Source organism: Equus caballus, chromosome 16, assembly GCF_041296265.1.
Source record: "Equus caballus isolate H_3958 breed thoroughbred chromosome 16, TB-T2T, whole genome shotgun sequence".
Taxonomy (NCBI): Eukaryota; Metazoa; Chordata; class Mammalia; order Perissodactyla; family Equidae; genus Equus; species Equus caballus.
In genome coordinates, this window is record NC_091699.1 from 91,613,569 (window position 1) to 91,640,213 (window position 26,645).

General features: G+C 36.8%; 1 long non-coding RNA gene across 2 annotated transcripts in view; it reads right to left on the bottom strand.

Annotated features, from left to right (window-relative positions):
- Positions 1–7,607: 7,607 nt before the first annotated feature.
- The window catches only part of LOC138918272 (uncharacterized), a 283,138-nt gene continuing 264,100 nt past the window's right edge, over positions 7,608–26,645 (bottom strand). Inside the window, exons 2-4 of one of the 2 annotated variants that reach the window (XR_011427393.1) lie at positions 17,037–17,119; positions 15,878–15,955; positions 7,608–8,091 (exon numbers count right to left, since the gene is read on the bottom strand). This is a non-coding gene — a long non-coding RNA (uncharacterized lncRNA). Of the gene's footprint in view, positions 8,092–15,877; positions 15,956–16,897; positions 17,120–26,645 lie in introns of both variants that reach the window. The other variant, XR_011427392.1, reaches the window with a different exon arrangement.

Below are 26,645 nucleotides of genomic sequence, written 5' to 3' on the forward strand. Positions count from 1 at the left end.
TATTTACGAGTTTGTTTGGGGGGTTTTTTGTTTGTTCATTTGTTTTTGTTTTTTTTCAGATTCCACATGTAAGTGAAATCATGTGGTATTTCTCTTTTTCCATCTGACTTATTTCACTTAGTGTAATATACTCAAAGCCCATCCATGTGGTTGTAAATGGCAAGTTTCCTTCTTTTTTATGGCTAAGCAGTATGCCATTGTGTGTGTGTATATATATTACACTACGTCTTCCTTATCCATTCATCTATTGATGGACACTTGTGTTGCTTCCATGTCTCCATATCTCCGCTACTGTAAATAATGTCACAGTGAAAATAGAGGTGTTTTCGAATCAGTGTTTTCATATTCTTTGGATAAATACCCAGAAGTGGAATAGCTGGATAGTATGATACTTTTATTTTTAATTTTTTGAGGAATCTCCATACTGTTTTTCATAGTGGTTGCATCAATTTACATTCTCGCCAGTAGTGTACTAGGGTTCCCTTTTTTCTGCATCCTCTCCACCACTTGTTATTTCTTGTCTTTTCAATAAAGCCATTCTAACAAGTTTGAAGTGATATCTCATTGTGGTTTTGATTCACATTTCCCTGATAATTAGTGATGTTGAACATCTTTTTATGTGTCTGTTGTCCATCTGTATGTCTTTTTTGGGAAAATGTCTATTCAGATCCTCTGCCCATTCTTTAATTCTATTTTTTTTGATGTTGAGTTGTATGAGTTTATATATTTTGGATGTTAACCCCTTATCAGATGTATGATTTGCAAATATCTTCTCCAATTCAGTCAAGTGCCTTTTCATTTTGTTGATGGTTTCTTTTGCTGTGCAGAAACTTTTTGGTTTGATGTAGTCCCATTTATTTATTTTTGCTATATTTCCCTTACCTTTGGAGTCAGATCCAAAAAAACATCACCAAGACTGATGTCCAGGAGCTTACTGCCTATGTTTCATTTTACAAATGTTATGGTTTCAGGTTTTGCTTTCAAGTCCTTAATCCATTTTGAGTGAATTTTTCTTATGGTGTAAAATAGTGGTCCAGTTTCATTCTTTCGCATGTGGCTGTACAGTTTTCCCAACATCCTATATTGAAGAGACTACTCTTTCCCCATTATTCTAGGCTACTTTGTCATAAATTAATTGTCCATATATGTGTGGGCTTGTTTCTGGGCTCTCTAGTCTGTTCCATTGATCCGTTTGCCTGTTTTTATGACAATACCACACTGTTTTGACTACTATAGCTTTGCCATATAGTTTAAAATCAGGGAGCCTGATACTGTCAGCTTTGTTCTTCTTTCTCAGGGTTATTATGGCTCATTGGGATCTTTTGTGATTCCACACAAATGTTAGAATTATTTGTTCTAGTCCTCTGAAGACTGCCATTGGAATTTTGATAGGGATTGCGTTGAATCTGTATTTTGCTTTGGGTAGCACGGACACTTTAATAATTCTTCCCACCATGAGCACGGAATTTCTTTTAGCAATGTCTTATAGTTTTCAGAGTACAGGTCTTTCACCTCCTTGGTTAAATTTATTCCTAGGTATTCTTTTTCATGTAATTGTAAATGAGATTTTCTTAATTTCTCTTTCTGATAGTTCATTTTCAGTTTATAGGAATGCAATAGATTTTTGTATATTTATTTTGTATCCTGCAAATAAACTGAATTTCTTAGTTCTAAAAGTTTTTTGGTGGCGTCTTCAGGGTTTTCTATATTTAATAGCATGTCATATGCAAATAGTGACAGTTTTACTTCTTGCTTTCCAATTTGGATGACTTTTATTTCTTTATCTTGCCAAACTGGTCTGGGTAAGGCTTCCAGTACTATGTTAAATAGAAGTGGCAAGAGTGGGCATACTTGTCTTTTTCCTGATCTTAGAGGAAAGGCTTTCAGCTTTTCACCATTGAGTATGATATTAGCCATGGGCTTCTCATATGTGGTCTTTGTTATGTTGAGGTACATTCCCTCTATACCCACTTTGTTGACAGTTTTTATCATAAATGCATGTTGAATTTTGTCAAATGCTTTTTCTGTATCTATTGAGCTGATCGTAGGGTTTTTATCTTTCATTTTGTTAATGTGGTTTTTATCATGTTGATTGAATTGCTGATGTTGAACCATTGTTTCATGCTTGAAATAAATCCCACTTGATTATGGTGTATGATTCTTTTAATATATTGTTGAATTTGGTTTGCTGATATTTCATTGAAGATTTTTGCATCTATGTTCATCATAGATATTGGCCTGTAATTTTCTTTTCTTGTAGTATTTTTGACTGTTTTTGGTATCAAGGTAATGCTGGCCTTGTAAAATGAATTTAGAAGCATTCCCTCTTCAATTTTTTGGAAGAGTTTGAGAAGGATAGGTATTAAATCTTCTTTCAATGTTTTATGGAATTCATCAGCAAAGCCATCTGGTCCTGCACTTTTGTTTGAGGTTTTTTATTACTGATGGAATCTCCTTACTAGTAATTAGTCTGTTCAAATTTTCTATTTCTTTATAGTTCAGTCTTGGAAGATTGTATGTTTCTTATCATTTTCTTCTAAGTTGTCCAATTTGGCCTATAATTGTTTAGTCTATTATGATGTTTATATTTCTGTGGTATCAGTTGTAACTTCTTTTTCATTTCTTGATTTTATTTGCGCCCTCTTTTTTTCTTGGTGAGTCTAGATAACGGTTTGTCAATTTTGTTTATCTTTTAAAAAAAACAGCTCTTAGTTTCATTGATCTTTTCTATTTTTTTTAGTCTCTATTTCATTTATGTCTGCTCTAGTCTTTATTATTTCTTTCCTTCTACTAACTTTGGGCTTCATTGGTTCTTCTTTCTCTCGTTCCTTGAGGTAGACAGTTAGGTTGTTTATTTGAGATTTTTCTTGATTCTTGAGGTAGGCCTGTATTGCTATGAACTTCCCTGTTAAAACTCCTTTTGCTGCATCCCATAAACTTTTGAATGTTGTATTTTCATTTTCATCTGTTTCAAGGTATTTTTTGATTTCCCCTTTCTTTGTTGACCCACTGGTTGTTCAGTAGCATGTTGTTTAACTAATATATATTTGTAATTTTTCCAGTTTTCTCTTTGTGATTGATTTCTAGTTTATAACATTGTGGCCTGAAAAGATGCTTGATGTGATTTCAATATTAAATTTCTTGAGACTTGTTTTGTAGCTTAACATATGATCTCTCCCAGAGATAGTCGATGTGCACTTGAGAAGAATGTGCATTCTGCTTTTGGATGAAATGTTCTGTACATATCTTTCAAGTCCATCTGGTTTACTGTGTTGTTTAAGACTGAAGTTTTCTTATTGCTCTTCTGTCTGGATGATGTATCCGTTGATGTCAATTGAATATTAAAGTCCCCTAGTATTATTATGTCACTGTCAATTTCTCCCTTTAGGTCTGATAATATTTGCTTTATATATTTAGGTGCTTCTATGTTGGGTGCATAGATATTTACTAATGTCGTATCTTCTTGTTGGATTGATCCCTTTATCATTACATAATGTGCACTTTTGTCTCTTCTTACAGTCTTCTTTTAAAGTCTATTTTCTCTAAGTATAGCTAGCCCCGTTTTATTTTGGTTTCCATTTGCAGAAAACATCTTTTTCCATCCCTTCTCTTCTAGTCTGTGTGTGTCCCTACATCTGAAGAAAGTCTCTTGTAGTCAGCATATAGATAGGTCTTGTTTTTTAGCCATTCAGCTGCTCTTTGTCTTTTGATTGGAGAATTTAGTCCATTTACATTTAAAGTAATTACTGATAGGTATGTTCTCCTTACCATTTTGTTAATTGTTTTCTGGTTGTTTTGTATTTCCTCTGTTCCTTTCTTATTTTGCTCTCTTTCCTTGTGGTTTGATGACTTTCTTTGGTGTTATGTTTAGATTCCATTCTCATTATCTTTTGTGTATTTACTACAGGTTTTTGCTTTGCAGTCACTGTAAGGCTTATATATAACAACCTATACATATACCAGTCTATTTTAAGTTGATAGCAAGTTAATTTTAAACACCTTCTAAAACTCTATAATTTTGCTCCCCAATTCCCCCTTTTTTGTTTTTGAGCAAGACTAGCCCTGAGCTAACATCTGCCACCAATCCTCCTCTCTTTTGCTGAAGACGATTGGCCCAGAGCTAACATCTGTGCCCATCCTCCTCTAGTTAGTATGTGGGATGACTGCCACAGCATGGCTTGACAAGCAGTGCATAGGTCCACACCTGGGATCCAAACTGGTGAGCCCCATGCTGCCAAAGTAGAGTGTATAAACTTAACTGCTATGCCACTGAGCCAGCCCCCCATGTTTTATGTTTTTGATGTCACTTTATATATTTTATTTTGTGTATCCCTTAACTAATTATTGTTGTTACAGTTATTTTTACTCCCTTGTATTTTAGCCTTCATATTAGCTTTATAATTGTTTAGTCTACTACTTTTACTATATATTTACCTTTACTAGTGAAATCTTTCCTTTGTTAGGTCTTCTTGTTACTAATTAGTGCCCTGTCTTTTCAGCTTAAATAAGTCCCTTTAGCATTTTAGTCATGAGAATAAAATATACAAAAATGTAATATACATTTTATGTAACAAGTAAAATCCAAGTATTAAATTGTAAAATGCCATTTTTCTGTGGCTCGCTTTCTTTCTGAAACTTAGCCTGTGAAATTCTCATTTCTTCTGAAATAATCAATGAAAACAAAAAAAAAATCATTTAAGTAGAACCAATCATGTCAATACTACCTTAAAAAAGTGCTAGAATATTGTACCTATAAATACTGACTCAAAAACAGAACAAAATATGAACACTTCTAGAAAGTTAATATCAAAATACTGTCCTTCATAGTATTCACTATGACGGATTTTACTTATCCCATTAATTTTTCCATTATATTAAAATATTTTGAAACTCCCTTTTGGAAAGAGCCTTCAAGACTAGTTTACAAGCCCCTTGAGAAAAGTGGATGTTATTTATTATCACACCGTGTATCTTCTCCACAGTAAATTAAAAACTTAAATCCACACCTTCCTCAACAGACTTGACTTGAAATGACTCCTATTTAATTTCTATAATCATATATATCCAAAAAGATGCAGACTTTTCATGGCGGAAGATGTTCAAAGAATAGACCATATAACACCACCATTCCAAATAAAAAAATATTTTTCTTATCCATAATTATCCAAAAATTATTTTAAGTAATTACAACATCTTCTGGAATAAGTGGATAACTTACAAGACGACAAACTTGAAAGGAAAAACTTCCATTTAAGGTATGTCATTACTTTATAGTCTCGCTTAATATTTACATATTTACTATACATTATGAAAACTGGCAATAGGTATAGCTATGTAGGTAAAACATACATTATTTTTTTTAAGTTGAAAGACCATATTAAAGGTGAGGCCTAAAAAGAAGGAATAATAAGAACTCATCTTAGGCTAAATGCCCTTACTTGCATGAGATTTGTAATATATAAATATCCTTTTAGCTATTTCTCACCAGATCTTAATATTTTTTAAATCGAAGGTATATTTGCCTTTGCCTATCTCTAACACAAGGTTTCTTTACTTTAGCTGAGAAGCAGAACAATTTCAGAATCACAAATTTCAGTGAAATCAATCAGCTGATAAAATGGCAGGTTCATGCCTCTGCTAAGATTACTGTGCTGATGAAGCCAAGTTCACAGGTTTCATCCCTAAGTGGGCCAATTTACTTTGCTACAGGCAGTACCTCAGATGCTGGCCTGACATCCTGCAAATGGGAGCCATCAGTCATAAGGAGAAGCTGGGGAAAAGCATGGGGAGAGTAGAGCCAACTCATCCTCACTGTAGAAAATGACTCTAAGCCCAAGCCAGCTGATAGTTAAGCTGTGGCATTTCTCTTGTAAATAAAAGCAGGAGCTATCTTCCAAATGATAGTGAAATGGCACAGGTCAGAGCGTAAATCTTATGTCCAGAAATGTACATTTAGATTAAGTGTGTCAACAATTACTGAACTAGTAATCAATTGTTGGTTTGATGAGGGTTCTACCAAGAATGGGAGGAGGTATAGGGAGATCCCAAAATAATGCATGAATTTATTTATAATGTCTTCATTGCCAAGTTCCAAAAATATTGGCTGCTGCTCAAACAAAAGAGAAAAATGTAGCTACTAGCTGAGAAATTATAATAGATTGCATGAAACACACAAAAATGATCAAAGCCTTATGTGTCAAAGTTTCATTTACCTCATTAATGATGGAACTAGCAAGATGACAAAGGCAGTTCAAAATAAAATTTAAGAAACTGGAATTTTTTTTTTTGGTCAGTAGGAAAAAAATAAAAGCTGAAATTAAAGTATCAAATTAGATACAAAATTGGTTGAAGTCCTACATGGCAATAAAACCATCACAACTTACCAGTTTTATAGAACTGTAAAATGGCCCTAATCATGTAAACAAAGCTGTATTCCCTTAGAGCGTATTAGAAACAACTGGGGAGGTTTTAAAACTATAAGTAGGTCTTACCTCCAATATTCTGATTTAACTGAAAACTGTAAGGCCTGAGCTGCAGGATATTAAAAGCCTCTACAAGTGGTTCTAATGTGCAAACGAGTTTGTGAACCACTGCCCCAGAAAGTGACATGGCCTTTTACAAGGGCTTGCAACCATTTGCCCTCACACCTTGCTACTTAAAATGTGTAGCACTGTCCAGCAGCACTGCCATCACCTGGGAGCTCTTTGAAATTCAGAATCTAGGTCCCCACTGGAGATGCGCTGAGTTAGAATCTGCATTTCGAAAATATCAGCAGGTAATTCAGGTGTACACTGAAGTTTGAGAAGTACTTTTCTGATATGATATTGGAAGGACTTGCAATCATCTTTTTCCTTATTTCCAAGTTTTAGAAAAATTTTCCCAAGATAACATCAACAAGAAACTGCCAAATGGCTCTAAAAAGGTCAGGAACAGTACTGTAACAATAGGAATGTTTGTGGGGAGGGGAATCAACTCTGAGCTGGAAAATCTGTACTAGACCGGTCAATGGTCCCATTTCCCAGGATCCTCAGTCACCAGGGGCACCCGGAGTGACAGGACTTGGAGTATTTCAGATGAATAAATGAGTGTTTAAGGGATCTTAAGATTAAACATCATATTTATGTATTACTTTTACTAAGAGCGGGTGGGAATTGGGACATAGGTAGTCCCACATGTGCCAATCATTTTTAACCACTAGCCAATCATATAACAAGCAGAGGATACTAGCTATGAAGAAAGAAATTGATAGAAATACTGTGTTTGAATGCCTCATTAGGGCAAAATACAAACTTTTTGGTGCAACTGTTTCAAACAACTTACTCAGCATCAAATTGCTAAAATTTTTGAGGGTCAGTGTGTCAACCGAGACTTAGTGTTCACCACATTCTGCGAAAGTTGACAAAGGACTTCACTGCCTTTTGAGTATAAAAATTTAAGGCATAATTATCAGGCAGCAAGACCTATGTGGCTATTGACACCTAAGAAAACATGAGCAATGTTCTTACACGGAACTTGCCAGAAATATTGAATGAATTTCACTTTGGCATGTAAGTATGATTATGCATCCTGGATTTTCAAAGTCACTGTCAATTTTCAAAATATATTTTAAATTCTTATATTTATTTATTAAACATTTAGTGAGTACTGGGTACTTTCCTAGGTTTACAGAAGTGAACAAAAACATGGCTCCTGCCTTCATGGAGCTTACAGTCAAGAAAGGAACAAGGATACTAAACAAATGAATAAGGTTACAAATGTTATTATTATAACAAAGCTTGGTAAGTGCAATAAAAGAAAAGAACAGGGTGATTTCCGTGAAAATGATTTATTCAATGTATAACTAAATGTGATTTATTATCTGTAACTTTACAAGGCTTTATAAATAAATTCCCAAATCATAAAACAATTTCAATCATAAAATATATAAATTTCACTAAGGCTGACAAATGTATTCGACTCTGCCTAACTCCTCAAAAGATAAGAAACATTCAAAAGGTCCCAGAATGCTCTTCTAACCTTCTCTTTCTTCACTATGGCAAGTATCAGCGGTTTTCTCTGAGCAGCTGAATTTGCGGAGGGTCCGTCAAAGACCTAAAAATCACAGAGACTTGAGTTAGAGCAACAGAGATGACACAAAAATATTGATTCAGATACCTTAAATCCTCTCTGGAATAAAAATGGAAATTATATATATAGTAATATGTAATATAGTGTGTGTGCTATTGGAGATATGTATATATACAATGTGTGTGTGTGTGTGTATGTATATATATATAAGTATATATATATATCTCCACTTCCATATATATAGTTAGATACTCTTCAATTTCAAACATGTTGATTTGGTATCACATTTTTCATTACACCTGTAGAGAACTACAAATGATATCAAAAATGAAAAGATATGAAGTGTCTATGTGATAAAAAGAGTGTCTGAGGTGTTTTTGGTTTTGTTTTCTGTTTCTCCACAGCTATATAAATGTGTGTGTCCTCTCCAGAGGATATTCTTAGTCTTACCATACTTAATTTCAGCCATGATAATAATTACTATCTTTTGCATTATTTACCCAGAATACTTCCTCTCCCCTTAACTCATTCATTTCTTTCATAATTCCTGGTTCCCCCAACCCCTTACCTCTATGCTTCGGCTCCTCATGCCTGTTTCCTACCTCCCTTATTCTCTGATGTTGGAGGCATGCTTCTCATGTTGTGATCCTCAGAACACACAAATCTAAAACAGACCTAGAACTCAATCTCCTTCCACCAAAGAGCCCAGGAAGAGGAAATTGCCAGATTATTTAACAATGAAATGTTTGCTGTTAGTGCCATCGATGGGATTCCAACTCCTACTCACCCTGTGGACAGCAGAGCAGAACCCTGGCCATTTTTTGCGCCGCCCTCTCACCTTCTGGTGCTGTATCAGACAATGCTCTACAGCTATCACAGGGTTTTCATGGCCAATTTGGGGGGAAGCAGGGTGGCCAGGGCCAGGTCATTCTTCCTAGTCTTAGTGCAGAATCTCTTCTGAAATCTGTCCACCACTGGTTACCCTGCACCAGTGGCATAGCTTTCTGCATCACAGCAACTGCCACAGTAGGACAACCCACAGACAGGTGATGTGGTTCCCTGACCAGGAAACAAACCCCAGGCCACGGCGGTGAGAGTGAGAGTGTCCAGTCTTAACCACTAGACCTGGCTACAATGACAGGCACCTACCCATATTTGATAAGCAACTAGGTCAAGTAAAGTGGTCCTTCTACATGGTCAACACCTGAACTTTTCTTTTTCCTCTTTTCACTTTTTTTAAAGTTTTATTGAGATATAATTGACATAATATGTATGAGTTTTAGCAGTATAATATGATTTTATTCTTGTATATATTGCAAAATATATGCCACAATAAATTTAGTTAAAATCCATCACCACACAGAATCACAAATCTTTCCTGTGACGAGAACTTTAAGATCTCTCTTAGCAACTTCCAAATTACAATACAGTATTATTAACTTTAGTCGTCGTGCTGTACATTACATCCAAGAACTTATTAACTAATCTTATAACTGGAAGTTTGTACCTTTTTAACACCTTCACCCATTTCGCCCACCCTCACACACCACATCTGGCAACCATCAATCTGTTCTCTGTATCTATGAGTTTGGTGTTTTTAGATTCAACATACAAATGAAATCATACAGTATTTGTCTTTCAGTGTCTGACACATTTCACTTAGCATAATGCCCTCAAGGTCCATCCATGTTGTTGCAAATGGCAGAATTTTCTTCATTTATGGCTGAATAACATTCTATTTCATATATATATACATATATATACACACAAACACACACATACCACATTTTCTTTACCCATTCATCCATTGATGGACACTTAGGCTGCATCCATATCTTGGCTATTATAAATGATGCTGCAATGAACATGAGGGTGCTGATACCTTTTCAAGATAGAGATTTTGTTTCCTTTGGATATATACCCCAAAGTGAAATTCCCAGATCTAGTTTTAATTTTTTGAGGAACTTCCATACTGTTTTCTGTAGTGTCTGCACCAATTAACAGACCCAGGAACAGTGCCCATGGAGTCTCTTTTCTCCACATCGTAGCCAATGCTCCTCTCTTGTCTTTTTGACAATAATCATTCTAACAGGCGTGAGGTTATATCTCATTGTGGTTTTGCTTTGCATTTCCCTGATGACTGGTGATTTCAGCACCTTTTCTATAAATCTGTTGTCCATCTGTATGTCTTCTTTGGAAAAACGTCTATTCAGTTCCTCTGTCCATTTTTTAATGGATTTTTTTTTGCTATTAAGTTGTATACGTTCTTTATATATTCTGGATATTAACCCTTATCAGATATGATTTGCAAATATTTTCTCCTATTCTGTAGGTTGCCTTTTCATTGTGTTGGTTTCTTTGCCTGTGTAGAGGCTTTTTAGCTTGATTTAGTCTCTGTTGTTTGTTTTTGCTTCCATTGCTTTTGCTGTTGGTGTCAAATCCAAAAACTCACTGCCAACACCAATGTCAAGGAGCTTACCCCTATGTTTTCTTCTAGGAGCTTTATAGTTTCAGGTCTTATGTTCAAGTCTTTAATTCAAATTGAGTTGTTTTTGTGTATGGTGAAAGATAGTGGTCCAGTTTCATTCTTTTGTGTGTGGCTGTCCAGTTTTTCCAACACCGTTTCTTGAAAAGGCTGTTATTTCCCCGTGTATATTCCTGGCTCCTTTGTCATAAATTAATTGAGCATATATGCGTGAGTTTATTTCTGGACTCTCTATTCTGTTCTATTTATCTGTGTGTCTATTTTTATGCCAATACCATACTATTTTGATTACTATCGCTTTGTAATATGGTTTGAAACCAGGAATTGTGATGCTTTCAGCTTTGTTTTTCTTTCTCAAGATTACTTTGCCTATTCAGTCTTTTGTGGTTCCATATGAATTTTAGGATTGTTTCTTCTATTTCTTTAAAAAAAATGCATTGGAATGTTGATAGAGATTTCATGGAATCTGTAGATTGCTTTGGATAGTATCAACATTTTAACAATATTCTTTCAATCCATGAACATGAAATATCTTTTGATTTATTTGTGTCTTCTTCAATTTCTTTCAATTCATTTTCAATTTCAATGTCTTATAGTTTTCAATGTACTGGTCTTTCACTTCCTTGGTTAAAGTTATTCCTAGGTATTTTATTCTTTTGGTGCTATTGTAAATGATATTATTTTCTTAATTTCTCTTATAGTTTGGCATAGTATATGGAAATGCAACTGATTTTCGTATGAATATTTTGTATCCTGAAACTTTACTGAATTCATTTACTAGTTCTAACAGTTGTTTGGTGGAGTCTTTAGGGTTTTCTGTATATAATATGTCATCTGCAAATAAAGACGGTTTTACTTCTTCCTTTTTGATTTGTATGCCTTTTATTTCTTGCCTAATTGCTCTGGCTAGGACTTCCAGGGCTATGTTGAATAAAAGTGGTGAGGGGGGCATCCTTATCTTCTTCCTGATCTTAGTTTTTCACTGTTGCGTATGATGTCAGCTGTGGGCTTGTCGTATACATCCTTTATGATGTTGAGGTACATTCCTTCTATACCCACTTTTTTGACAGTTTTTATTATGAATCGATGTTGAATTTTGTCAAATGCTTTTTCTATGTCTATTGAGATGATCGTATGATTTTCATCCTTCATTTTGTCAATGTTGTTTATCATGTTGATTGATTTGCAGATACCGAACCATTCTTGCAATAAATCTGTGGAATAAATCCCACTTGATCGTGGTATATGATCCTCTTAATGTATTGTTGAATTAGGTTTGCTAATATTTTGTTGAGGATTTTTGTATCATATGTTCATCAGGGATATTGGCCTGTGATTTTCTTTTCTCATAGCATCCTTGTCTGGTTTTGATATTAGGGTAAGGTTGGCCGCATAAAATGATTTTGGAAGTGTACCCTTTTCTTCTTTTTGGAAGAGTTTGGAAAGGACTGGTAATAATTCTTCTCTAGTTGCTTGTTAGAATTCACCAGTGAAGCCATCTGGTCCTAGATTTTTGGTTTTTGAGAGGTTTTTGATAACTGATTCCACCTCCTTAGTAGTGCTCAATCTGTTCAGATTTTCTATTTCTTCATGATGTACATATCTTAGTAGTTTGTATGTTTCTAGGAATATGTAAATTTCTTCTAGGTTGCCCAGTTTATTGGTGTATATCATTCATAGTAGTCTGTTATGATCCTTTTTATTTCTGTGGTACCAGTTGTAGTGTCTCCTATTTCTAATTTTATTAGAATCCTTTTTCTTGGTGAGTCTAGCTCAAGTTTTGTCTATTTTGTTTGTCTTTTAAAAAAACCACTCTTAGCTTCATTGATCTTTTCTATTGTCTCTTTATTCTGTTTATTTCCTCTCTGATCTTTATTTCTTTCCTTCTACTAACTTGGGGCTTCATTTGTTCTTCTTTTTTACACTTCCTTAAAGTGTAAAGTTAGGTTGAGATCTTTATTTCTTGATATAGGCATTTGTTGCTATGAACTTCCCTCTTAGAACTGTTTTTGCTGCATCCCATAAGTTTTGGTGTGTTGTATTTCCATTTTTGTTTGTCTCAAGATATTTTTTCATTCTCTTTGGTTTCTTCTTTGACCCATTGGTTTTACAGTTTTATATTTAATCTGCAAATAACTGTGAATTTTCCAGTTTTCTTCTTGTGATTGATTTCTGGTTTCATAGCATTATAGCTGGAAAAGATGCTTGATATAACTTCAGTATTTTAAAATTTATTAAGACTTGTTTTGTGACCTAACCTAGGATCTATCCTGGAGAATGTTCCATGTGCACTTGGAAGAATGCGTATTCTGCCGTATTGGAATGCATGTTCTGCAAATGTCTGTTAAGTCTGTGTGGTCTAACATGTAGTTTATTCTGTCTGGATGACTGATCCATTGTTGCAAATGGATTTTCAAGTCCCCTACTATTTTTGTACAGCTGTCTATTCCTCTCTTCAGATCTGTTAATGTTTGGTTTATATATCTAGTTGCCCCTATGTTGGGTGCATAAGTATTTACAAATGGTATATTCTCTTGTCAGATTGACCTCTTTATCATTATGTAATGACCTCCTTTGTCTCTTATTACAGTCTTTGGCTTAAAGTCTATTTTGTCTGACATAAATAAAGCTACTCCTGCTTTCTTTCATTTTCCTTTTGCATGGAATATCTCTTTCCATCTCTTCACTTTCAATCTGTGTGTATCCTTAAAGCTGAAGTGAGTCTCTTGTAGCAGCCTATTGTAGGGTTATTTATCCATCCATTCAGCCACTCTATGTCTTTTGATTGGAGAATTTAGTCAATTTATATTTTAAGTAATTATTAATAGATAAGGACTTCCTATTGCTATTTTGTTAATTGCTTTCTGGATATTTTGCAGTTCCTTTGTTTCTTCTTATTTTGCTCTCTTCCTTTGTGATTTGATGATTTTCTATAGTGGTATGCTTAGATCCTACTTTCTTTATCTTTTTTGTATCTATTATAGGTTTTTGCTTTGTGGTTACCATGGAGGTTACATAAAATATCTTGTATTTACAATAGTCTGTTTTAAGCTGATAACTTACGTTTGAATGTATATTAAAACTGTAGCTTTTTACTCTCTCCCTTCCACATTTTTTTTGGTCACAATTTACATCTTTTTGTCCTATGTATTCATTAACAAATTATTATAGTTATAATTTTATTACTTTTGTCTTTTCATCTTCATACTAGATTTAAAAGTGATGTCCCCACCATCATTATAGTATTCTGAAATTAGCTATATATTCACTTTTACTATTGAGATTTTTACTCTCAATATTTTCCTTTTCCTAATTAGCATGCTTTTGTTTCAACTTGAAGAATTCCCTCTACCATTTCCTGTAAGGCCAATCTAGTGGTGATGGGAACTCCTTCAGTTTTTGCTGATCTGGAAAACCCTTTTTCTCTCCTTCAATTCTAAAGCACAGCTTTTCCAAATAGAGTATTCTTTGCTGGCAGTTTTCTTTGTTCAGCACTTTGCGGACCAGAAAACAGTTGCTTGAGATATTTAAAGTTTCAGTTAAAAAACATGCTGATAGTCTTATGGGGTTCTGTGGTACATAATTTTTTTCTCTCTCTCTTGCTGCTTTTAAGATTCTTTCCTTGTCTTCAACCTTGGCAATTTAATTATAATATGTCTTAGTATAGGTCTCTTTGAATTCATCTTATTTGGCACTCTCTGGACTTTCTTTCCCCTGGCTAGGGAAGTTCTCAGCTATTATTTCCTTAAATAAGCTTTGTACCTCTTCCAGGAGCCCTATAATGCAAATATCGGTCCACTTGACGATGTCCATAAGTCCCTTAAGCTATCTTTACCCTATTTCATTTTTTTGTTCCTCTGATTGGATGAATTCCACTGCCCTGTCTTTGAGTTCACTTATCCTTTCTTCAGTTTCATCTAGTCTGATGTTTAACCTCCCTATTGGATTTTTCAGTTTAGTTATTATGCTTTTCAGCTCTATGATTTCTGTTTGGTACTTTATTTTCTCTTTGTTGAAATTTTCACTTTGTTTATGCATTGTTCTCTTGGCCTCAATGAGTATCTTTCTGATCGTTACTTTGAACTGTTTATCAAATAAGTCACTTGACTCTATTAAGATCTATTTCTGAGGTTTTATCAGGTTCTTTCATTTGGAACATAATCCCTTTGTTTCTTCATTTTCCTTGTCTCTCTAGTTGGTTTCTGTGTATTAGATAAAACAGCCATTTCTCCTGGTCTTGAAGGAGTGGTGTCATGTAGGAAATGAACCTTATTGTTCAACCTGGCCCTAGCTCCTGGTTGTCTTTCAAACCTGTGTTTTTCTAAGCAGGCTTCTTTGTTCTTAGTGCCTCCCAGTAGTTGTGAATATGCCAATGCCTGTCAGTGTCCCAAAGGAGAGAATCTTAGTCAGCACCTAGATGCAGGCTAATTGCAAGCAGGACCCTAGGCAGTAGCTTTTAATGTATGTAAATAGACACCTTTCAAGGAAAGACTGGGAGAAGGGTGCCTCTATCCACTTCCTCTGTGCCAAGTCTGGGGGAGACAGTGGCCAAGAACTTTGTTTTTGTTTGCCACAGTCCCACAAAACCCACCAACATAAGTCCCTCTGGTCATTAGAGTCAGGGTATCAAGTCCTCTGGGCTGCAGCCACAAAAGGTGTGGTGCCAGACATGCACTCAATCTCCCTTCATGGAAACAATACAACCCATTTTAATGTGGGGTTTTTCTTCATTCACCTGATGTGTAAGAGTCACTCAGCTAGTTTCTTGATTTCTTTCAAAAGGAATTATTCCATATATAGCTGTAGATTCAGTGTGTCTGTGGGAGGAGGTGAGTTCAGGAGCCTGCCATGTTGCCACCTTGAACAGGAACCCCTGCTCTGAGCATCACGAGGACAGAAATGTTATTTGTTGGGGCTTGAGAGTGCAATGAATCATATCCCTCTTCTTACCACTTATGACGCTTTCCATATACTCTGTCTTCCTTCTTGACACTGTAAGTAAACTGCCCATGCTCCTCTCCAAATGCAATGCTGTCCCTTATTCACAAGAGCTCGTTCTCTCTCACTCAAAAACAATGGCAGGAGCAGTGCCTTTAAGCAGGAGAGAGAAGGCAGGAGCAGTGCTTTTGAGCTGAATTTTTCTTATTAAGATGAATAGAACAAAGAAGAAATAATGTATGAGCCTTCTCTGGCAAAGTTTCCCTTAGATGGTAGAAGAAATGAAGGCTCGCTGCTGTGAGATACAGATGGATTATGGTAATAAATCAAACTATAGAAATGTTTAATTCATTCACATAATTCAAAAATATCAGTACTTATTGATACCTAGTAAAATGGCAGGCACTGAGCAGGTACTGGGCATGCAGTTTTGAATGGCACAATACAGTTCTGGCTTTCACAGCGCTTACAGTCCAATGGGATGAATGGAGAGAAGAAAACAACAACAATTAGTTTTAAATTTATCGTGGTATTAGGAGAGAGAAAAGAACATGTCATTATGGAGAATAATGGGGTGGGAGCTACTTCAATAGGGTATTCAGAACATTCTCCCCCATTTTAGTTAAGATGCTGTGCCCTACCTACTGAGAAGAAATTAGCACAGCAACTTCCCCTTCCCTCACAGCTCTAGTGAGACCCCAATATCTCCTCTGAAACACTTCATTTCCAACTCTCTAGAACCAAAGCAAAGTTTCCCATACCTTTTAGAGCCTGTTTTTTCCACTTATTTCAGTTGTTGGGTCTGACCCCACCCTGGAGGGTAGGTCCTATGCCAGGTCCTTTTTTGTTAATAGATTATAAACCCCAATCTCCTACTGTGCAAATACTTCAGGTCTGCAATTTTAGGTTTTAAGAACATTCTTCCACCCACACTAATTATTTGACAAAGTGGCAGCACTGACATTTTGGGAAAGATAATCCTTGTTGTGGGGGCTGTCTTAAGCCTTGTAGGACTTTTAGCAGCATCCCTGGCATCTACCCACTAGATGCCAGTAGCTCCTGCCCCCAAGTTGTGACAATCAGAAATGTCTCCAGACATGCCAAACGGACCCTGGAGTTGGGGGCAAAAGTCCCTCCCCCCAGCTCCAGGTTGAGAACCACTGATTTAGCACTTCGCTATTCCATTGCTAGGTAGAAATGCAACTCTAATTAGGGATTTAAACTACACAGGAGAGATTCTCCCTGAGTTTTGTGTAGAGTACAGAGTTTAAGGCCTCATGGTAATTAACATTCAACAATTTTTGTTGCTCATTTATCAAAACTATAACCTCATTAAAACAGCCAAATTTAAATATTGAAAAAATAAAATGCATCGGAGCACTGGGGCAAGTGTTTAAATAAACACACCTGAAGGCACATCCCTATCCTGTCAGGGGACACGGCCTGACATCAGCACAGGCTGGCATCTTGGCCACTCTGCTTAATTCCCCTCAGCTGCTGCAGCCTCTCCCGTTTCAAAAGAGAACATTCTCACTGTGCTCCTCACCACCAGTCAATGAGGAAGATCATTCTGCTGGCTCTATTTCTCAGTTCCACGTCTTCAACACTTTTGATTTCAAATGGATGAAGCTGAAAGAGAAAGGAAAAACAGAAGAAGTTGAAAGATGGCTCCAGAGTTTAGCCTGGGATTACTCCTGTTAGGGATGTAACTTCCCACAGAAACCAAGGAGTAGAGAAAGCTCTTCCGATTTGTGCTTCAGCAAAATTAGTTAAATAATTTGCATATAATGCTTAATGAATAATCTCTTCACACACTGTCCCAGCAGCGCTTAGCAACCTGGAACTTCTGCTAACTCTCATAGTAAAATCTTCAAAAACTGCCACTTAGACTATTTTGACAAGATTTTAGACCATGGATTTACATTAAAAAGTATAATGAATATTTAAAATTATATAACACTCAGGGCAAATTTTTTAGAAAACAACTAAATTTTTCTGTTTAAAATGTTCTGCATGTGGATTGTAAAATGGTATAACCATTTTTCAAAACTGTTTGGCTATTTTCTATAAAGTCAGATTAAATCAACTCTATGTCCAGCATTTCTACTCCGAGATATCTATCCAACCAAAATGCAAGCATACATCCACAAAAAGGCTCACACAATAATGACCATAGCAACCTATTTGTAACAGCCTAAAACTGGAAACAACCCAAATGTCTATCATCGGAAGAATGATAAACTAAGCATGGTCTATACATACCAGGGAATACTATCTAGCAATAAAAAGGAACAAACTAGCGAGACATGCAGCATAATGTAATATGTCTATTGCAGACATTATGCTGAGAAAAAGTCATTTATGCTAAACAAAGTCATTTATACAAAACTCTAGGCAGACAAAACTAATCTATGGTATAGAAGTCGGAAAATTGGACATAAGAGAATTTTCTAGGGTAATGGAAATATTCCATATCTTGTTTTGTAAACAAATCTCAGTGTGGGTTTTTTTCTTTCAGTTTAAAAAATCCATGGCAAAAGAGGAAGCTCACCAAAAAGCAAACAAAAAACCTGCCAAATCTTTACATGCTTAGGACCTAAAGTTTCTATATCAATCGAAGACAACTTACCCATTTCTGAAGAAAATACAAAGTACTAAGGAAATAGTTATTGGATATCTATTAAATGGAAATCAAAGAATTGGGTAGTAGAAGGACAAAAACATTTTGATGAGATGGTGAGGGGAGGAGGAAAAGAACCCAAGTCTGTACCTGGCCCCGCCTTAATTTCTCCAAGCAGCATATCCCTGACTCATCAGCTTGCTCCCACCACAGCACTGCCTGCCAGGGAGCACCGTTATTCCACTTCTAGGAATACAGTATGGAAATGCCTAATTCTTCCATTTCAGCATTACCAAAGGTAGTTCGGAGACTCAAAATTAACTTACAAAAAAAGGGAAAAATCTTAAATCATAAGGTAAATAAAGAAAAACAGAGAAAAATAGTTTAACTTGTAAAATGGAAAGTGTACTGTTGGCAGATTAAAAAAAAAATCAGTAATTGTCATGAAAATTTTGGTATGAAAAGATACCTCCCAAATGTTTAATCCATATGTCTACATTAGTGAACTGCGCCATTATCCAACCTGATGCTCAAGACAGAAATGGGATGGATCCTAGATTCTATTCTCTCCCTCACTTTCTCTTACTGTATTGCTTTCCCGTACACATCGTTCATCAGTTAGGTACTTTTTAAATCTTTCTGAACCCATCTTTTCTTCCGCATTTCTACTGTTATTTCTGTGTATGTCCAAGTGTGTGACTATGTGAATGTTTCAAGCCCCCATCACGTCTTATCTAGACTAATGCAATAGCCTGCTTCCAGGCTCATTGTCTCATCCCACCCCCTCCTCTTGCCAGTGTATTGCCAGAATGAACTTTCTAAAGGGCAAATCTGACCTTGTTATTCTCACAGTGAAGTTCTCAGTCTTTCTACAGCCTTGAGATTATAGCCAACAAGTCGTTAACCTGCCCTCAAGGCCCTTTGTAATGTTTGTCCTTGCAAGGTCTCTAGCATTTCCCAGTCTTCTCCACTCATTCCTAAATATTTATGTTTGGGGAGCGTTTAGAGGAGTCTGTGGAGAGTATGGGGAGAGCACACACCAGGTGGTCAGGAAGGCTTCGTAGAGGAAGCTTGGGGTTGGGGGGGTGGTAGATGCTTCCCAAACAGGCAACAGGAGAAGTGCATTTCTAGGAAGGGAGCTGGATGAGCAGGGACAGATGCACAAGCTCAGGAACCAGGACACAACTCGGCAGAGCTGAGGTTTATGATTCAATATGTGGGTCATGGGAGAGGAAAAATTTGAAGTAAGGAAAGAGTTCAAGGGTAAAACCCTAGAAATATTTGTATGCCAAAGTAAGGAATTTGAATTTGAAACATGGAGAGGTCATCATCATTCTACTAACAATGCTGCAGGCTGGTTAAGAAGAGGCATGGAAAAAACACAAGAGTTAGCAAAGTCTCTGAAAATAAATCATTTTATGGTTGATGACAATTACATTCAGGTTGTTAATTATAAAATATATCATATGACATTCAGACAATAGAACATTATTAGCACTAAAAATCAATGGAGGAAACTTAAATGAATATTACCAAATGAAAAAAGCCAATCTGAAAGGCTATATACTGTATGATTCCAACTATATGACATTATCTAAAAGGCAAAACTATGGAGACAGCAAAAAGATCAGTGGGTGCCAGGGGGATAAGGGGAGAAATGAACAGGGGGACACAGAGGATTTCTACAGCAGTGAAAATACTCTCTATGATGCTATAATGATGAATACATGTCACTGTACATTTGTCCAAACCCATAGAATGTACACCACCAAGAGTGAACCCTAAGGTAAACTATGGACTTTAGGGGATTATGATGTGTCAATGTGGGTTCATCAACCGTAAATAATGTGCCACACTGATAAGTGGTATTGATAATGGGAGAGGCAACGTACGGATGGGGGCAGGGGGTACATGTGAAATCTCTGTATCTTCTTTTCAATTTGTTTGGACCCAAAAACTGCTTTAAAAAATAAGGTCTTTAAAAATAAAAAATAAGAATGTAAAAAAACCTTTTTTTAAAACCCCACATCATATGTTTAGCCTCTCTCTTACCTCTCACACCACTATAAGAAATCATCATAGTGGTCAAAATGATGTTTCAAAAACATGTAAGATTATGTTACTTCCCCCACTTTAAAGTTTCTATGGTTTCTTGGGGCATTTGGAATAAAACCGAAAAATTTTACCTGTCTTCAAAAGCTCCGAGTTATTTGGCTCCAGACTTCCAGTCTGTCACTGCATCCTCCCTTCTCCGCCGTGCTCAGTGTGACACCCCAGTCACAGTTTCTCAATTATGCTGATGTCAGTCCTTCTGTAGGGACTCTGCATGCATTCATTCCCCCTGATTCTTAGCACCCTGATTTTTGAACCAGGCTCCTACTTATTATTCAAATCTCAGCTCACTTAGCATCCTCTCATAATTATCTTAATTCTTTGTGTACTTGTTTACTATCTGTCTCTCACACTAGACTACAAATGCCCTGAGAAGGGAGACCTTCTCTATTTTGTTTACCACCCTAAAGCTGGCACCCAGAGGAATGCCTGGCATATAGTACCTGCTCAACAAATAGGTGTTGAATCAGTGAGACGGAAGCTGAGATTCCTCTTTTACAAAAGAAAACAAAAATCGATATTAAAGCAGCTGATACCTGATGTTTTATAGGTAATTAGATGCGATATATGCCTATGTGCATATCTGCAATGCCCTTCGTTCTAGCCAATTAGCAAAAAAGGAAAAAAATTAAACATGGAAGTTCCCAAATAAAAATAAATAAGTAAAATGTAAAAAAAAACAACAAAAGTCAAAGAAATCAGAAAAATATGCAAGTAAAATATTCAACGTGTGAAGTCTGCCTCTTCCTGTTCCTGTAAACCCAACGGTTGTAAGGAGAATGAAATGAGGAGCAGGAAGAGCTCATCCTTGATCCCATCTGGAGAGCTAGTACAAAGAGAGACTCAGAAGAAAGGGAAGGAAAACATGCTGAGGTCACAGAAGGAAACTGAGTTGAAAGGAGGGAAAAAATCTGCATTCCGAGTCATTTGGAACCGAGAAGGCAGGGAGACACGATCTGAGGACCGCGTTCACCAGAGGCGAACAGGCTGAAAAAGAAATCGACATCTGTGAAAGTCTCCTGCGCCCCAGATCTGAGGGGGCAGATAAGGATTGTTTACGTAGCACAAGAAGGTGCTGGGAGAAGGAAGGAACAGGCTCACATGGAAACATATGCTCTCCGAAGCTACTTGCAAAATAAAGCATGCAGTGGAGAGAGAGAAACATCTGTGTTGCACACGAGCAGACCACCAGTAGTGAAGCAGGCTTGAGGTAGAAGGGAAAGGCGGACACAAACAAGATCGGACATTATGTCTTGTCAAAATGACATGTAAAGGGACTGGGTCTGCATCTCATTCTCTGGTGAGTTAACGGGAACTTAGCCATCTGGGGAAATCAAGGATGACTAAACTAGCTCCTTGGTGTTTTCACAGTTTTGCAGAAATGACAAGGCATTCACAAGTTTTTCCAGGGCTCTTTTTTTTTATTCTGATTGGAAAAAAATCCTTTGAAGTAGTTTATTTTTTTTCTTTGAGAAACATATTGTAGAGCTTTTATTCCAAATCTCCTGCAGCAGCAGAAGCAGCTGGATTTCTCATCCTTTGACTGCAGACTTTCTGCACATAATAGCTTTAGAAAGCATTCCTTCACATTCGTAACGATTGTAGGAATTTTCTATAACATTAAATAGAGATTGTTCCACTTTAAATATTAAGAATTGTGAAGTCTGAAATATTCATCTTAAGAATATACATTAAAATTAAAAACTACACTTAATAATGACAAACTGGTTATGATATTTAATAATTTGCTAAAGTATAAAAATAAATTTTAATGTCTTGGCTATCCTCTTTATACTAACTCTATTTTATTGCTAAAATGAAAAGCTGAAAATTAGAACTCAAGCCAAAAGACAACTGGCAATTAGATTACATACAAGCTACACTGGAATTTTGTTATAATTTATTAAAACTTATAGATACCTACATATATGTAAGTTTATATAAACATATAGCCATATTCATCTTCATGCAGATATAAACATAGCATTAGTTCATATATAAATACACTCTTTCATTATAAATACCAACTTATTTCTAAAAGGTAGGGTCTCAGACAGGCAATGATGCCAAAAGTACAAGAGGCCAGTGAAAAAAATAAAACTTCAAGTATGTGGCATCTGGTATCCACTGTGGGATTCCTAAAATTATTTTTTTTTATATTACATAAAATGTGTAGAAAACACAAATGTCTAAGGAAAGAAAACTATTAAAATCATAGAAACCTCTTTTGAAGCACCTTGATAGTATAAAAATGTCAGAGACGTAAGCACTCACAACAATCAGACAGAAAAGAGTAATTGTGGGGTAAACACAGAAAGCAAAGAGTAACTTTAGAGTAAATGTGGGCTAAGTGTAGTTGAAAAAATGAAAGTGAAAAACATCCATTATAGCATACAGATGATAAGCCCGCTCCACGTAAAAGTACAAGAGTCAAATTTGTGATGTTTGGCTTTTGCAACATCTTGGGATCCTTTGTGCTCCTCTCTCTAAACAAGTGTTCACCCCCAGTCCCCAACTCGGCTGTTCCTCACGTATTCCCACCACTTTTCCTTCTCTGCACTCACCCAAAGTGATGTTACCTCTGTGTCCTACTTCGGCCTTCCTTGATTTCGTCCATGGAAGAAAAGAGGACCTACATCTATTGAGAGCTTACTAAATGCCTACTTTGTAATGTATATCTTATCTAATGCTTACAACAATCCTGTAGTTTTATTGTCCCTATCTTTAAACACATGGAAATTAACACTCAAATATAGAATTAGTGTAAAATGCTGAATTAAGAATTGACACAGATATTACTCCAAAAAATTATATTATTTCTCTTAAAGTATATTTTCTGTCTATAATTTATTACTGACTGGATTATTAATATCTGATAATGGCAGTATGTCATGACTCTAAATTATCGTTGTCAATTGCCAACAATTTTAAAGAGAGAGATTTATTTTTCACCCCTCTGACTATTCAAGTGATCTATGCTTATCACAGAAATTTCTAAAATATAGAATAATATGAAGACAATAATTGTCACTTTAACCAAATCACCCAGAGGGGAAAACCATTGTTAACATTTTAGAATAGAACCTTTTAGCTTTTTTCTGCACTGCCTATTTTATGTGTCCCTACTCCCTGTCTTGTCTGTACCAAGAAGTGATACATTTGAAAAATTCCGAGCAGAATGATAGTCCTTTGAGGAAGATCACTTTGATCAAGATCTTTTCTAAAGTCTCAATGGCTGATTCCATTTAACGGTGAGTCTTCCAGCAGCAAATGGCCCAATTCTAATGCTCAAATCAAGGAAGACTGGACATTGACTTCTGGAATGGCAGAGTGAGAATCTCAGGGAACCATTCAGGCTCCCACAAAAACCACAGAAGTACTGACACAACAATGAAAAGTAACCAGTTCTAGAACTCTAGAAATTAACCAAAGCCACCGAGCTATATCTTAAGGCTTGAAATTCCAGGTGCTGCCTCGATATCTTTGAGTCTCATAGGGCCCCAAAGGTCTAGCCATGAGTTTACCTATTCTTGCCAGATAAGCCTCCCACTCACCCAACCAGGAAAGCTCCCCCACTCCCCACCCCACCCCCCGCCCAGGTGGTTCCCCTATCAGCTGCTCTCCGCCTGGCCCTCAACCTAACTGGTTTCACCTCCCTGCCAGCCAGTGAAATTATTCAAACAAGCCAGTCATATTCTCCTGAGAGAAACAAGGGCACCCCACTCTCCTATTATTACAAGGCCCCTTTTGGTTCACTCTTTCAACTGCAAACTCTTTGGGGCCTTGCATGGCATGCAGTGTTCTCCTGCCATAGACTACACCTATAATGACTCATAAACTGCTGCCAGTCTCATCTGTCCAGTGCTGGATGTCCTGGGTTCGCCCAGCTTGTGCTGTTTAGGCTACTGGAGCCCTCTTTCACCAATAGAGTGAATAGGAATGATCAGAATAGGAACAAAGTAAAAATCATCTATGCAAGAGAAACTATTGACCTTTTTTGATGGTGGGGATCTGTGATATTTTAAGTTAAGGCTATTCCCATCCTTCTGCTCTCCACACTCAGACATGCAATAGCCCTGAAAAGCACATAGTCTTGCAGCAAATCGAGAGAACTGAAGTCTTTTGGAGCTCTGTAAGAAACACCATCCCCAGCAGACAGTCAATGTAATGTCCAAACATCCACTCTGTGGAAAATCTCTATTACCAAGGTGTTATGGCTTTTTGACTTAACTCAGATTTCAGCTTGGCCAAGGGGAGAGGTGAGGAGTACCAGCCCCAGGTCGTTACTGAAACAATACCAATTTGCTGGCAACATTGCAGCAGCTAAAGTGATTATTTTAGCTGAAGCCAAAAAGAGTCTGGCCAGGAATTTAAAATGAAATCTTGGGGAATAAAATGGCTGCAGGGAAATTTGAAAATCTCTGCATATTTCTGGACATCTAAAAGACTGCACGAGCACACACACAGCCCTGGACAAGAAGAAGGCCCCATTCATTTCTGGCTGAACTTGAGGCCCTGAGCAAGTATAGAGTGAAGGCTAAGGCTGTCTTATAAACGGCCTGAGGTTTGGAGGCATGCCATGGCAAAGGGTAGAAGATATACAGACAAGGTATTTAAGGCTGACCACCAAATTATACTGAATCGGGGTGGCGCATAGGAAGCCAGCTATAAAATTTTAAATAAGAATTACTTTAAACCAAAAATAATTTTTAAAATTTCTGATTAAAAAAATCCAGCAAAGAGGGCCAGCACAGTGGCATAGTGGTTAAGTTCACACGTTCCACTTTGGCAGCCCAGGGTTTGCGGGTTCAGATCCTGGGCATGGACCTACACACTGCTCATCAAGTCACACTGTGGTGGCATTCCCACATATTAAAAAATGGAGGAAGATTGGCACAGATGTTAGCTCAGGGCCAATCTTCCTCAAGCCAAAAGAAGAAGATTGGCAACAGATGTTAGCTCGGGGCCAATCTTCCTCAAACACACACACAAAAAAAAGCCAGCAGAAAATCTAGTGGTTGCACACTGCAGGAAATACCCCTGATATTTTGTGGCTTCAGTCCCAGACCACCACAATAAAGCAAACATCACAATAAAGCAAGTCAAACGAATTTTTCGGTTTCCCAATACTTGTAAAAGTTATGTTTACACTACACTGTAGTCTATTAAGTGTGCAATAGCATTATGTCTAAAAAAATGTGCATACCTTAATTAAAAATACGTCATTGCTAAAAAATGCTAACCATCATCTGAGCCTTCTGTGAGTCGTAATCTTTTGGCTGGTGGAGGGTCGTGCCTTGATGCTGAGGGTTGCTGACTGATCAGGGTGGTGGCTGCTGAAGGTTGGGGTGGCTGGCAATGTCTTAAAATAAGACAACAATGAAGTTTGCTTCACGGGTGATTCTTCCTCTCATGAATGAGTTCTCTGTAGCATGTGATGCTGGTTGATAGCATTTTGCCCACATTAGAACCTCTTTCAAAATTGAAGTCAATCCTCTCCAACTCTGCTGCTGCTTTACTAAGTTTATGGAATATTCAAATCCTGTGCTGTCATTTCAACAATCTTCACAGCATCTTCAACAGGAGTAGATTCCATCTCAAGAAATGGCTTTCTTTGCTCATCCATAAGTAACTCTTCACCTGTTAAAGTTTTACCATGAGATTGCTGCAATTCAGTCACATCTTCGGGTTCCACTTGCTATTTCCACCACATCTGTAGTACTTTCTCCACTATAGTCTTGAACCCCTCAAAGTCACCCATGAAGGTTGTAATTGACTTCTCCCAAACTCCTGCTGATCTTGATATTTTGTCCTCTTTCCATGAATTACAAATGTTCTTAATGGCATCTAGAATGATGAATTCTTTCCAGAAGGTTTTCCATTTACTTTGCCCAGGTCCATCAGACGAAATACTATGTATGGCAGCTATAGCCTTACAAAATGTATTTCTTAAATAATAAGACTTGAAAGTCAAAGTTAATCCTTGATCCATGGGCTGCAGAATACATGTTGTGTTAGCAGACGTGGAAACATTATTCTCGTACATCTCCATCTGAGCTCTTGGGTGACCAGGTGTGCTGTCAATGAGCAGTAATATTTTGAAACTAATCTTTTTTCCTGAACAGTAGTTCTCAACAGTGGGCTTAACATATTCAGTAAACCATGTTGTAAACAGATGTGCTGTCATCCAGGCTTTCTTATTCCATTTACAGAGCACAGACAGAGTAGATTTAGCGTAATTCTTAAGGGCCCTAGGATTTTCAAAATGGTAAGCAAGCATTGGCTTCAATGTAAGGTCACCAGCTGCATTAGCCTCTAACAAGAGAGTCAGTCTGTCCGTTGAAGCCAGGCATTGACTTCTCTTCTCTAGCTATAAAAGTTCTAGATGGCATCTTCTTCTAAAACTATGAGACATTTAAAACA